Below are 15,858 nucleotides of genomic sequence, written 5' to 3'. Positions count from 1 at the left end.
AACTGTCTTCTGCTTTCGAATCCCATTTAAGGAACAGTAATCTTCAAATGTTTTGCTACAATAGTCACCTCCATTATCTGATTTGAGACACTTCAACTTTTTTCCTGTCTCATTCTCAACCAAAGCTTTCCATTTCTTAAAAGTTTCAAAAACATCTAATTTTTGTTTTATGAAATATACCCATGTTTTTCTGGTTGAGTCATCAATAAAAATAACATAATAACAAGAGCCACCAAGAGATGGTACCTGAGCCGGTCCCCATACATCTGAATGTACAAGCTCTAACTTCTCACTCTTCTTCTCTTTCCCAATCTTGAGAAATCTGACTCTTTTTTGTTTACCATATACACAGTTTTCACAGAACTCTAAATCAATCTTCTTTAGTTCTAGCAAAATATTTTTGGAGTGATGGATTTTCATCCCTTTCTCACTTATGTGCCCAAGCCTGTGGTGCCACATTATTGAATCTATTCTTGCAACATTTATTGTTGTTGTCCCTGTAGTAACTTTATCTGTAGCAACTAAGGTAGAGTAAGTGTTACCAGTACACAGATATAATGTGCCTACCTTTGCACCTTTAGCTACTACTAATGATCCTTTAGTGACCTTCCACATACTGTTTGAGAAGGTAACTATGCAACCTTCACTACCTAGTTGCCCTACAGAAATTAAATTTCTTCTTAAATTAGGAACATGTCTTACCTCCTGCAGAAACCAGTCATTACCATTCTGCAACTTGATCTTTATCTTTCCTTTTGCAACAATTTGACAAGGCTCATCATCACCCAAATATACCTGTCCAAAATCACCTTGAACATAATCTAGAAAATATTTTCTATGGGGTGTAGCATGAAATGAAGCCCCTGAATCTATTACCCAAGAATCATTAACATTATCCAAACATAAGATTAAAGCATCTTGTAAAGTATTACTTGCAATATTAGCTTCCCTACTATCATTTTCATTTTTGTCTCCTTCTTTGTTTTTCCGAGACCAACAGTCTTTCTTTAGATGACCAGGCTTTCCGTAGTACCAGCAATCTTTCTTTCCTCTAGATTGAGAGCGTCCTTTCTTTGACTTCCCTCGTGACTTCTCATTCCCAGGGCCATTTCCTCTTTTCTTTGATCTTCCTCTGTTCTCCACATTCAAAACACTACCTGATGATGTTGAAGTCTCACTTGTGCTTTTCCTTCGCATTTCCTCGCTTAGGATAACACCAACAATATCATCAAATACCAAAATATTTTTACTAGAGACAAAGTTACTTACAGCCATAACCAAGCTATTCCAGCTTTCTAGCAAAGAACATAAAATCAAGAGAGCCCTAACCTCTTCTGCAAAGGTAATTTTTACTGAAGACAATTGACTGATAATTGTATTAAATTCATTTAAGTGCTCCGCTACAGATCCTCCCTCACTCATTTTTAAATTAAACAAACACTTCATAAGAAATACCTTATTCGAAGACAAGGGTTTCTCATACAACTTAGCCAATGTTGCCATCAAATCTACAGTCATTTTTGCTTCTATTATATTGAATGCTACAGACGACGCAAGGCACAATCGAATGGATCCCAGTGCCTTTCTATCTAAAATGTCTCACTCTTCATCTGATATTGTGGTCGGTTTCTTTGCCTTTCCTTCCAATGGCAACCACAAATCCTTTTGATACAAGTAATCCTCCATCGACATTTTCCATAACTGATAATTCTGGTCGTTAAACTTTTCAACCTTGAATTTGGAATCCTCCATTGCTCCCACTCAAATCTGAAAGTCCTGCCAATTTACAAAAAACCTCGCTCTGATACCAATTGTTAGGGATTCAAGCAGATCCGAAGCATATATGAACTAACAATTATATGCAGATTTAAATACAAAAGATAAAGAAATAAAACAGGACACAGATAACACAAATATTTAACGTGGTTCACCTAGAATGGGTTATGTCCACCATACACAACCGTCCAATCTTTCTTATTATCCAGCAAAAATAGTACATCAACCTTACAATGCCTTAAGCATCCCAGCCGCTTATAACATGCGTTTTTAGGGCAACAAACAAAGTCGGCCTTTTTAGGGTTTTATTACAATGTCGGTTTTCATCAACGAAAAATGGCAAAAATATCAGTGTACAGTACTTTGTTGATCGATCACCACATTTCAACACTCAAAACAAGAAGGCTCCCAGAAATGAAGAGGGAGATTGGGGAGGCGGACCCAAACTAGATGAACAAAGAGATTTAGTAAGGGGGTTGAAGGACAAAGTCCAGGGCTTAATAGAGAGGGAGAGATCCCCCCAAGTCCATAACTTTCCTAGAACCAAATCACGATCAAGAGTAGAGGTAAAAGAAGCAATGAAAAAGCCTTTAGAACAAGGGAAAATATCAATGTCATGAGCAACTAAGGGTTTCCAAGAATCACTCACCCAATGATTAAGATCCAGAAAAGAACGCCAAAACCCAGCAAATCTGTAGACCAAAGCACTGCGTTGATAGAAATCAACACTCTCCACAACCTCCCGACCACAGCAGAGGAAGTCTAAGCACAAGGAAGAGGATGAACCCCCTTGGAAGGATGGGCAGTAGATCCGACCACATGAGAAAAGCTATGATTTCCAGCAAAAGGAGTTTTGGGCTTAGCACCCACAAGAGGGATAACAGGGAACTTGGCACTAGCAACACCAACCCTGGCCTCAACACTTGAGTAAGGAGCTTCACCAGTAACAGGAATAGAAGGACGACCCCCCAGACCATTAGCATCACCACCAGGAGTTGTAGAAAGAGGGGTTGAAGTAGTCACAACACCAAATGGAAGGGTTTCAACAAAGAAACCGTCCATAATGTGGGGAGTGGCAACCATCTAACCCTCAATAGGTGCATCACTCCTGTAATGGAGAATGCCCACGAAGCCAGGTGTAGGCTTAGTCGTAGGCAGGGAGGGGTCTACAATGGACAAAAAGCGGGGAGCAGGAGAAAGCATTTCAAAACACAATTCCTGAGAATTAGATTGTTAATCTCTAGAAAAGCTTTGAATTGTTATCCCCTTTGTCTTTTTGGCAATTTATCTTTCTAAATCCATCAATTTAATAAGTTTTAAAGATCTGTAATTTATTCTTTCCTTTGTTTATCTAATATACTTTCATTCAATTAGGAATATCATTGAATGTTTGATAGTTGTCTTATCTTTAAAAATTAATTTTTTTATTATCTCTATGAAAAAATAAATGTAGACATATATGTATATGAATGTACACATAGATATATAATAATTATATTAATACATTTATTTATAGAAAAAAATTCATTAATATGAAGGAATAAGTATATTTTATTTTATTTTACTATTATATATTTGAAAATTTCATTCTTTTAACTTTTGAAGTTTTAGTCTAAATATAATTTATTCATATTAAACATTTATATTAATATATGACAATATTTGTATAGAGAATTTTATGTCAAGACATACTACTACATTGGGTGTTATATATAGTTGATGATTTGATAGATTAAATGACAACTAACTATTAATTAGAGTCTTTCAATATCATCTCATTTAAAAAATTATCTTTTTTTGATAAAAAAATTATATTAAGATATAATAATTTTTTAAAGAGTTATTTTATTGGTCCAAAATGACCCATGAAATCTTTCAAACGAAAAAATTTGCCCGACTTTGATAAAATGTAAGAATCCTTAGAAATTAATTTGACTTGGTGAGTTTGTAGGTGGAAGTTTTTGTTGGATAGGTTGGATTTTGCACTTTGGCATCAATTTTGTGTGGTGGATTTCAAATCTTTGGTGTCTTATTTGTGCGGTGGATTTTAAATCTTTGGTGAACTAGGCGAAGTTTGTTGAGATCTTTTTTTTCATGGACGCCTTCAGATCTTGAATGTTGTGGTCCAGAGAATGAAATAGATGTGATGTGAGGGTTTGGAAGAAGGATTTTGACTTGTGTTCTCTACTTTGCATCTTTAACTTTGAAGGTTGTTGCTCTTTTGTACGTTGTACCTACAGATTCAGGGCCTTGTTTTTGTGCAAAAGAGAGGGGTAGAGAATATGACTTGCCACATAGGGATCTATTGTTTTGAAAGGTGTAGGCATGTGAGAAGATTAATGAGACTTCATGGAGAATAATTCCAGAGGAGAACCATACATTCTTGACAAAACGGAGGTGGTGGATAATATGAAAACCAAAGGCATGAAGAAATCCTTTAAGGAGGCCATTGCTCAACCGCTTCCCACTATCTCAAAAGGTGCTAGGTTTGTCTCTGTTGAACCCTTGGTAGTAGGTGATAATGGCAACTTCAGTGGGAAAGGTAAGGACCCTAGTTTATTCTTGGGCTCCCTTTCTATCATTCCTAATGATTCAATGTGTAATGAGATTGCTCTTGAAAAGAATAGATTAAAAGATGTTGCTATTTTTTTTGCTGTTGTTGATGTTGATAAATGTCCAACCCAAAAATTCCTTGATGATTGGTTTAGAATTGTGTGGAATATTAAACTAGGGTTTCATGTTTCCTTCTATAGATTAATTCAAAAGGATTATTTTTTATATTTTTCAAAGATCATAACGCCCAATTTGAAGTTATTAATAAGCAATATTAGACTATTGGTAGATGCACATTTTGTACCCTAGGATGGTCTCTTAAAGCCATTAACGAAGAAATCTTGGAACTGTCGTGCCCTAGATGGCTTTTGGTTAAAAATGTCCCTCTGCTATTGTGGAGATTCATGCCCCAACTGATTGAGCCAATTGGCAAAACCATTCGTAATGATAATTTGGCCTCCCTTATACCACATTTGGATGCTAGGGTTATTGTTTCGATTAACCCTCATTTACATGTTCCTAAATTTCTTAATGTTAAATTAGGGGATGAAATTGTCTCTTGCCCTATCAAAACTAGAAGGAGTCAATGCTTGCTTCCTCTGCAGAAAACAAGCATATTTAGAAGAATTGTTCCATTATCAATTGAAAAAAAGGTGTGGAGAAACCCCAAAAGGGTGCTCACGACTCCTCGTCTGCCTTCAAGAATCATTTGCCCTTAAGTAAAAATGTTTTTGTATATGGGAAAATAGTTTTTGATGGGCCCCTGAAACCCAGTATAGTCAGAAGATCAAAAGATAAACATTATAGCACAGCTAAACAAAAAGATAACAAACAAAGGAAAGACAGTCGGTGAACCAAACACCAGCAAACAAGAGAACACATATTATAGACCAAAAAAGACAGACAGAAGCCCAGGCTTAGGTTAATTTCTGAAGCATTTTCACCGCTTCTAGCTCCATTTGTTCCATATGTCCACTGCCTGCTTAATATCCTTGATTTCCTTATTGTGGCTTTGCATCCTTTTAGTGCTTGCTCTCATTCTTCTCCCAAGCCTTGTGTCCTTATTATCTGGGGTGTCATCCTTAACATCAATAATGCCTTCCACGACCTTATCCCCTTGGCAGTTCTTCAGCTCGCAAATAAGGGCTTCCATGCTGGTCGAGGCAGCCTTCAGAATCTTGTGGCTTTGCTCACCTATTTTTTTGAGCGTGTGCTCAATTCCATCAAGTCTCTTTTAGGTTGCACCTGCTCTATTTTCCAAGCCAAGAAAGATATTGTGATTAGTGTTGATAGTCTCCTCAGCATTACCAATCGCTTTGGTGAGCTCACTGAGACATTCCAGGAGGGAATTGAACTTTCCTGAGCCTAAAGCTTGTAATGTCATGATTTTCCTTGCTTCCTGGGCTTGCTTGGTTTTGATGCCTTCAATTTCCTTATGCATCCAACTTAGCACCTATTTGAGGCTTTCTATTATGTTATTGATGCAAAGATCAATATCCAAGTGATGTTTTTCCTGGTTCTTATCACCAGTAGTATTGAGATTAACTTCCAGGCCAACCTCCCTATCCTCAGAGATCTGAGCTTCTTTCATTTCTGTATCCTCCCCCATCAAGCCCTTCTCCTTTAAATTAGTCTTGAGAGGCAACCAGTCCTTGGTGCCCACCTCCTTACTTTTAGAAGTCTTCTTTTTTTGCTTCGGTCTCACAAGGATTTGGACCCGCTTGCTTCCAGTGTCCATGTCATTATCAGTCCCATACTCCTCCTCATACCAACTATCGTCCTCCCCTCTCTGCTTATTTTTGGCAAACCCTTTGTTTTGTTTCCCCTGCTTTGTTTTTTTATTTCTTCTGCTTGACCCAACAATTTGGGGGTCGTCCTTTGTCTCCGCTTTCGTATCATAGCCATCGCCTTCCTCCTCATCAGAGTCATCAAAATCCTCATCTGATTCAGAAATCTCAATATATTCAACTAGACAGTCATGTTTTTGATGTGATTATATAGAATCACCATTAAACCTTCGTGCATTGCAGGGTTGATACTGGGGTTGGAAATTGCATCCTTGATCCTTGCATTAAGGGCACAAAAAAGATAATAGGGAAAAGAAATTTTATCTCTATACCTAAAATGATTAAGTAAAACAATGTGGTAGCTGTAAACCCTAGACATGACAAACTCCATAATAGAAAGCAAAACCCTTCGCCAAATTAACTTAATTACCTTTGGCAAAAGGTAGGTATGGTTGCCCTTCACCAGTCTAGCCCCTTCCTCCTCATTCTTTGGAAATTTCTTCACGGCAGCATCTGAAATCTTTTTGTCACTATTAAACTTGATGCCCTCCATCAGAAGACTCATTGCCTCTGCAATCATAGTTTTGGTCACCTTGACCTTCTTGTTTCCAATGGTTAATGTCCCTTCACTCCAACCCTTCTTGAAGATTCTCATGATTTTGGGTCATTTCTCCTGCATATTTTCCATAAAATTAGTCATCTTGGCAGCTTGAAGGATAGCCCAGACCTGCAGTCAACTCTTCTATTTCTCAATGGTGGTAGCCTCCATTCTCTTTCATTTACCACCCATGATCCTATTGATATCAATAATCTACAGCTCCCACTTGATTCCTTTCTTCTCAATAGATTCTCTATGATAACCAGTTCAAATTCTATAGGAGTTTCTAATGCCATTATTGAAGAGGGATAAAAATGCCCATAAAGCATGCAAAGTTAACCTACAATGATTGTTATAACTCCTTCTCGGTAGCGTACACAACCAGCGCCTGATGCGACAACATCTCCTTACACTTTGGGAAGTGATATCAAATGTGTCCCTACTTACCATGCAATATTTCATAAATTAAGATATCACATGCTGCACACGGTAGCTCCCCTTTGCCATTCCAGGTAATAATTATCTCACTCTGTACCGCCACATTGGCAACCTAGTCAGCACTCCAGTTAGCCTCTTTGTAGACATATGTGATATGGCTTTTTCTAAACCCCTAAATCAGCTCTCTAGCTATCTCAATGATGTTCTTGATAGTCCACGAAGTTTGATGATTATCGAGAAGGTAGTTATTAATGTTTTTATAGTTGATAACTCAATGATGAGCAAATAGTACCAAACCGGTACTGAGAGGGGGGGTGAATCAGTACAGGAAAAAACACAATCCTAAACCGGTTTGTTAGTAGAATTTGTGCTTCAACAGACAAACAGTAACACCGATCTTAAACAAAGTACAACTGGCAAAACCTAGAATAACTAAGACACGCATAAACCGGTTGACACTTATCTTTTTATACATTCTAATACTTCATTTCCATTTCACCCTAGTGCATGAATAGGTAATATATCATGAAAAGATATATAAGAAGTTAGATCAACATGATTTACCTTCAAACACAAATCACTCAAACCATCACAAGAATATCACCACACTTAACACATAGATTTTTCATGTGGAAACCCAACTGGGAAAAACCATGGTGGTGATGAATACCACAAGATTGTTTTTGAACTCTTTAGAAGTCTGCTCTATTAGGAGCCTTGTCTGGTTAAAGACTAATACAATAGGTTTTGTTAGGAACCGATCCTGTTAGGGATCACCCGGTTAAGGTTTAAACCCTATTAAAGGTTACCTTGTTAGAGGATTTCAAGAACTCAATGGTTTTGAGTCACCCTATTAAAGGATTTACAGCAAGCTGGTTAAAGCTACCCTGTTAAGGGATTTCCCAACTATTGAGGTGGTTAGAGATCAACAGGTATTACAATGATCTGGTAACAACACTCAATGCCAATGTAGATCCGCTTTAGCTCATCTTCACCTTTTTCAGTTACACTCTGCAGATATCACTTCTCTACTCTGGTCTGGCAAGAATCATGTATCTCTTCTCTTGAATACACACACACAACTTTTGCCAGTAACCTCAGAAAGAAACACACCATCGACCTTATAGGAAAATAGATAGGTTGGTAGCATAAACCCTAAACCCTAAACCTACTAGGTTAAGGAATTCAAACGGTTCAATCCTGACCATTGAGCACAGTGCATTAAATGCAATAGTCTTGATCCAATATCAAGACATTCTCCATCATTCATTTTCCACCGATTTCATGGTGGCTGATAACCCATCACACGTTATCACCGTTTACAGACTTCACACATTCCAGAGGTAGATAGGAACAATCTCCTTCATACAAGATCCTTCATGCACACAAGGCTTACATGGAAACATGGTCTGTTCTTCATTACCATGCTAACTCATCACACAAAGTCACTGGTTGAGCCACACAGGCTTGAAGCACTTCAACCGGAAACCCTGAAGTTGAGACTACCAATCGATAGTCATACAATGCTTCCATGTACTAGTTTCCATAACCATGTGTCGGTTCACCTTGAACAAACACACCGCTTCACTTTGGCACAAATGTCGGTACACAGTGTTATACCAGTTCTCTTCTCTTCATCATATTGACATTAATGACAACACACAATGTCATTATGTCCTCATAATGGTTCACATAATGCCAACAATCTCCCCCTTTGGCATTAATGGCAATATACAAAGATATCTCTCTGCTTCACATCTTCTCACCCAATTTCTACAGATATCTTCTCCACTTCTCTTCTTCTCCCTCTTTGACAATAATTCCAAAGTGGAGGCACAAGCTTCCCTGATCCATTATGCTACTCCCCCTGAGGAGTAGCATCCTTCAACACATCAATCCAAAAAAAAGATTGACTATGCAATACCTGACTGATGTGGAGCATATGCCTTTAGTCTACCTCCTGAAGGGGTAACACCCCTAATTCACCTCTTAAGTACATAAATGTAGCCTTTGGGAGAGGCTTGGTGAATATGTCTGCTAATTGCTCCTTACTAGAAATATTTTCCAGTGCAATCTCTTTGTTCTGAACCTTTTCCCTCAAGAAATGATACTTAAGCTCAAACTACTTGGTTCTAGAATGTAAAACCAGATTCTTGGAGATGTTAAATGCACTAGTATTGCCACAAAATATACTTACTAGTTTAGATACAAGAACTTTGAAGCCATTTAATACATGCTTCATCCAGATTGTCTGAGTGTAGTTCATGAAAGTTGCAACATACTCTGCTTTTAACTCATTCATGAGACCAGTCTACCACCGAGAAAGAATACACCACCAGTTGTGCTCTTCTGGTCATCTATATTACTAGCCCAATCAACATCTGTGAACACTCTTAGATTAAAGTCATTATTGTATGGATACCATAACCCATAGTCAATAGTTCCCTTCAGATACCTAAGAATCCAGTTGACTGCAACCAAGTGGGATTCTCTTGGACTTTTCTAGAACCTTGCAGTAATGCCAACTTCATGTGCAATATCTAGTCTGCTATGCACTACATAATGCAACTTACCAATCATTGATCAGTATTCGTTCTCATCAACCAAAGCTGAGTCATCCTCTTTGGATAGTTTACAACCGGTCACCATCGATGTACCAACTGGTTTGCTATCTTCCATGCCAAAGGTCTTCAACACCTCTTTGACATACTTGGACTAAGTGATAAAGATTCCATCTTTCATCTACTGGATCTGTAGTCCAATGAAGAAGTTAATCTTCCCTATGAGTGACATCTCAAACTCTTTCTTCATCTCATCTGCAAACTCATGACTCATCTTGTCATCTCCACCAAAGATAATGTCATCAACAAATACCTCGCAGATCAGGATCTGATCTCCTTCAGACTTCAAGTAGATATTGCTATCTTCGCTTATTCTCTCAAATCCAATCTTCACAAGATGGGAATGCAAGCATTCATACCATGCTCTAGGTGCCTGCTTTAGACCATATGAGGCTTTATGTAGCCTACACACCATGTCACAGTCTTCAGATAGGGAAAACCCATCTGGTTTCTCTATATACACTTCCTCTTCAAGTACACCATTTAGGAATGCAGATTTTACATCCATTTGATATACTTTGAAACTTTTAAAAGTTGCATATGCAAGAAGCATACAAACTCATTCCAATCTAGCTATAGGAGAAAAGGTTTCTCCATAGTCTTCTCCTTCTTCTTGGGCATATCTTTTGCACACCAATCTGGCTTTGTTCCTAATCATTGTGCCATCCTCAGTCATCTCATTTCTGAAAACCCATTTGCTACCAATGACATTTTTATGCTCTAGTCTGGGTACTAAAGACCATGTACCATTTTTCTCTATCTAGTCAAGTTCCTCTTCCATTGCCTTGATCCAGTCTTCATCTTTATGTGTCTCTTTGAATGATTTAGGCTCAAATTCAGAGATCATACATGAGTTTTCTTTGACCTTTCTTCTTGTAAGGATTCCTGCATCCTTATCTCCTATGATCTGCTTAGGATCATGATTCAGCTTGAGATATCGTGGAATGGTCTTGATAGATTCCTCTTGCTTTTCTTCTTCATCCTCATCTCCATCAGTATCAGCATCTACATCTACCAGTGTTGGAACACTGTTACTGGTACTTGGTTGACTGACAACCAGTTCCCAAAAGGTTACAACCGGTTCTTTTACCACTTGCTCACTGTCGGTTTCCTCAGTTTTCTCAAAGGTTTCATCAACTCTTACATTGATGCTTTCAATAATTCTTTGAGTCCTATTATTGAAACACTTGAGAGCTTTGCTCTTGGTGGAATACGCTAGGAATATTCTCTCATCACATTTCGCATCAAATTTGCTCTAGTGTTCGCTCCTCTTGATGTAACATTTGCTACCAAACAGTCTAAAGTAGCTAACCACAGGTGTCTTACTGGTCCAATACTCATAAGGAGTTTTATCCTTACCTTTCTTGATGAGTACCCGACTCATTATGTAGACTGCAGTGCTCACCGCTTCTCTCCAAAAGGTGTGGGCTACCTTTCCTTGAATCAACATAGTTCTAGCTGCTTCAACCACAGTTCGGTTATTCCTCTCTGCTAGGCCGTTCTATTGGGGAGTCCGGGGGGCAGATAGTTGTCTCTTGATGCCATGTTCTTCAGAGTACTTGTTGAATTCACTAGAAGTGAATTCCCCTCCTTGATTAGTTCTCAAGCACTTGATTCTTTTACCGCTTTCCTTCTCTACTAAAGCTCTGAAAGCTTTGAACTTTACAAAAGCTTCAGACTTATTTTTCAAGAATGTGACCCACATCATTCTTGAGCAGTCATCAGTGAGAATCATGAAGTACCTATCACCCTGCACACTCCTAGTTTTCATAGGACTACAAAAATCAGTATGCACAAGATCAAGCAAATTGTCAGCAATGAAAGATTTACCTTTAAAGGTTGATGAAGACATTTTCCCCAATTGACACTCTCTGCACAAGGTATTATCCAGTTTTCTTAGCACTGGCAACCCTCTAACTACCTTGATCTTACTAACCTTCACAATGTTATCAAATTTTACATGGCAGAGTCTCTTATGCCATATCCAGCTATCATCAAATTTAGCCATAAGACATGTACTTATATTTGCATTCAGTTGAAATAGGTTACCTTTGGTCTACATGTCAGTGGCCACCAGTTCACCATTCTTTCCTTTGATTCTGCACACTCCATTCTTGAATTCCAGAGTGAGACCACTATCATTCAGCTGAGCAACACTCAGAAGGTTGTGTCTGAGACCATCAACCCAATACACATTGTCAGCACTACTCTTTCCATTCAGAGAGATGGACCCTCTACCTTTGACCATACATGGTGCATCATTACCAAAGTGAACCACACCACCATCATACTCTTCCAAGGATAGAAACTTGCTCTGGTCACCAATCATATGGTGAGAACAACCACTATCAATAATCCACTCATTGGAATTATCAAACCAAGAGACAAGAGCCTTCTTGTCTGACACATCTTCCTTGATAGCAACAAACACAATATCTTCATTTTCTTCATCTTCTGATTCCTCATCTATGACACCTTCATCAACTACCACAAAACAATTTCTCTGGTTTCTTCCTTTGAATTTCTTGAACCTTTCTGGTTTGTCCCTGTTGTCACCATTAGGGCAGTTTATAGCAATATGTATATCCTTAGAGGGAAGTTTGAAGACATGAAGATGGTTGAAGGTGAGACCATTCAATAGTATGGAATAAGAATCAAAACCGTTGTTGGAGATATCAAGAGTGTAGGTGGTAAAATGGAAGATTCCACCATGGTAAGCAAAGTCCTGAGATCCTTATTACCGGTCTATGCAATAAGGGTTGCTGCTATTCAAGAGCTGAGATCAATAGACAAGACTAAGGTATCAATACTATTGGTGATAAGAACCAGGAAAAACATCACTTGGATATTGATCTTTGTGTCAATAACATAATAGAAAGCCTCAAATAGGTGCTCAGTTAGATGCATAAGGAAATTGAAGGCATCAAAACCAAGCAAGCCCAGGAAGCAAGGAAAATCGTGACATTACAAGCTTTAGGCTGAGGAAAGTTCAATTCCTGCCCGGAATGTCTCAGTGAGCTCACCAAAGCGATTGGTAATGCTAAGGAGATTATCAACACTAATCACAATAGCTTTCTTGGCTTGGCAAATAGAGCAGATGCAACCTAAAAGAGACTTGATGGAATTGAGCACATGCTCAAAAAAATAGGTGAGCAAAGCCACAAGATTCTGAAGGCTGCCTCGGCCAGCATGGAAGCCCTTATCTGCAAGCTAAAGAACTGTCAAGGGGATAAGGTCATGGAAGGCATTATTGATGTTAAGGATGACACCCCAGATAATAAGGACACAGGGCTTGGGAGAAGAATGAGAGCAAGCACTAAAAGGATGCAAAGCCACAATAAGGAAATCAAGGATATTAAGCAGGCAGTGGACATATGGAACAAATGGAGCTAGAAGCGGTGAAAATGCTTCAGAAATTAACCTAAGCCTAGGCTTCTGTCTGTCTTTTTTGGTCTATAATATGTGTTCTCTTGTTTGCTGGTGTTTGGTTCGTCGACTGTCTTTCCTTTGTTTGTTATCTTTTTGTTTAGCTGCGCTATAATGTTTATCTTTTGATCTTCTGACTATACTAGGTTTCAGGGGCCCATCAAAACCTGTTTTCCCATATTCAAAAACATTTTTACTTAAGGAGTCAAGTTTATCCATGAGAGGTGCAAAGGCCGATAAGGGCAAATGATTCTTGAAGGAAGACGAGGAGTCATGAGCACCCTTTTGGGGTTTCTCCACACCTTTTTTTCAATTGATAATGGAACAATTCTTCTGAATATGCTTGTTTTCTGCAGAGGAAGCAAGCATTGACTCCTTCTAGTTTTGATAGGGAAAGAGACAATTTCATCCCCTAATTTAACAATAAGAAATTTAGGAACATCTAAACCAGGGTTAATCAAAACAAGAACCCTAGCATCCAAATGTGGTATAAGGGAGGCCAAATTATCATTATGAATGATTTTGCCAATTGGCTCAATTAGTTGGGGCATGAATCTCCACAATAGCAGAGGGACAATTTTAGCCAAAAGCCATCTAGGGCACAACAGTTCCAAGATTTCTTCATTAATGGCTTTAAGAGACCATCCTAGGGTACAAAATGTGCATCTACCAATAGTCTAATATTGCTTATTAATAACTTCAGATTGGGCATTATGATCTATTAAAAATATAAAAAATAATCCTTTTGAATTAATCTATAGAAGGAAACATGAAACCCTAGTTTAATATTCTGCACAATTCTAAACCAATCATCAAGGAATTTTTGGGTTGGATATTTATCAACATCAACAACAGCAAAAAAATAGCAACATCTTTTAATCTATTATTTTCAAGAGCAATCTAATTACAAATTGAATCGTTAGGAATGATAGAAAGGGAGCCCAAGAATAAACTAGGGTCCTTACCTTTCCCACTGGAGTTGCCATTATCACCTACTACCAAGGGTTCAACAAAGACAAACCTAGCACCTTCTGCGATAGTGGGAAGCGGTTGAGTAATGGCCTCCTTAAAGGATTTCTTCATGCCTTTGGTTTTCATATTATCCACCTCCTCCGTTTTGTCAAGAATGTATGGTTCTCCTCTGGAATTATTCTCCATGAAGTCTCATTAATCTTCTAACATGCCTACACCTTTGAAAACAATAGATCCCTATGTGGCGAGTCATATTCTGTACCCCTCTCTTTTGCACAAAAACAAGGCCCCAAATTTGTAGGTACAACGTACAAAAGAGCGACAACCTTCAAAGTTAAAGATGCAAAGTAGAGAACACAAGTCAAAATCCTTCTTCAAAACCCTCATATCACATCTATTTCATTCTCTGAACCACAACATTCAAGATCTGAAGGCGTCCATGAAAAAAAAGATCTCAACAAACTTTGCCTAGTTCACCAAAGATTTAAAATCCACCGCACAAATAAGACACCAAAGATTTGAAATCCACCACACAAAATTGATGCCAAAGTGCAAAATCCAACCTATCCAACAAAAACTTCCACCTACAAACTCACCAAATCAAATTAATTTCTAGGGATTCTTACATTTTATCAAAGTCGGGCAAATTTTTTTGTTTGAAAGATTTCCTGGGTCATTTTGGACCAATAAAATAACTCTTTAAAAATTATTATATCTTAGTATAATTTTTTTATCAAAAAACGACAATTTTTTAAATAAGATGATATTGAAAGACTCTAATTAATATTTAGTTGTCATTTAATCTATCAAATCATCAACTATATATAACACCCAATGTAGTAGTATGTCTTGACATAAAATTCTCTATACAAATATTGTCATATATTAATATAAATGTTTAATATGAATAAATTATATTTAGACTAAAACTTCAAAAGTTAAAAGAATGAAATTTTCAAATATATAATAGTAAAATAAAATAAAATATACTTATTCCTTCATATTAATGAATTTTTTTCTATAAATAAATGTATTAATATAATTATTATATATCTATGTGTACATTCATATACATATATGTCTACATTTATTTTCTCATAGAGATAATAAAAAAATTAATTTTTAAAGATAAAACAACTATCAAACATTCAATGATATTCCTAATCCAATGAAAGTATATTAGATAAACAAAGGAAAGAATAAATTATAGATCTTTAAAACTTATTGAATTGATGGATTCAGAAAGATAAATTGCCAAAAAGACAAAGGGGATAACAATTCAAAGTTTTTCTAGAGATTAACAATCTAATTCTCAGGAATTGTTTTTTGAAATGCTTTCTCCTGCTCCCCGCTTTTTGTCCATTGTAGACCCCTACCTACCTACGACTAAGCCTACACCTGGCTTCGTGGGCATTCTCCATTACAGGAGTAATACACCTATTGAGGGTTAGATGGTTGCCACTCCCCAGATTATGGACGGTTTCTCTGTTGAAACCCTTCCATTTGGTGTTGTGACTACTTCAACCCCTCTTTCTACAACTCCTGGTGGTGATGCTAATGGTCTGGGGGGTCATCCTTCTATTCCTATTACTGGTGAAGCTCCTTACTCTGGTGTTGAGGCAAGGGTTGGTGTTGCTAGTGCCAAGTTCCCTGTTATCCCTCCTGTGGGTGCTAAGCCCAGAACTCC

Source organism: Cryptomeria japonica, chromosome 8 (assembly GCF_030272615.1).
Source record: "Cryptomeria japonica chromosome 8, Sugi_1.0, whole genome shotgun sequence".
Lineage (NCBI taxonomy): Eukaryota > Viridiplantae > Streptophyta > Pinopsida > Cupressales > Cupressaceae > Cryptomeria > Cryptomeria japonica.
This window is presented reverse-complemented; position numbering follows the sequence as displayed.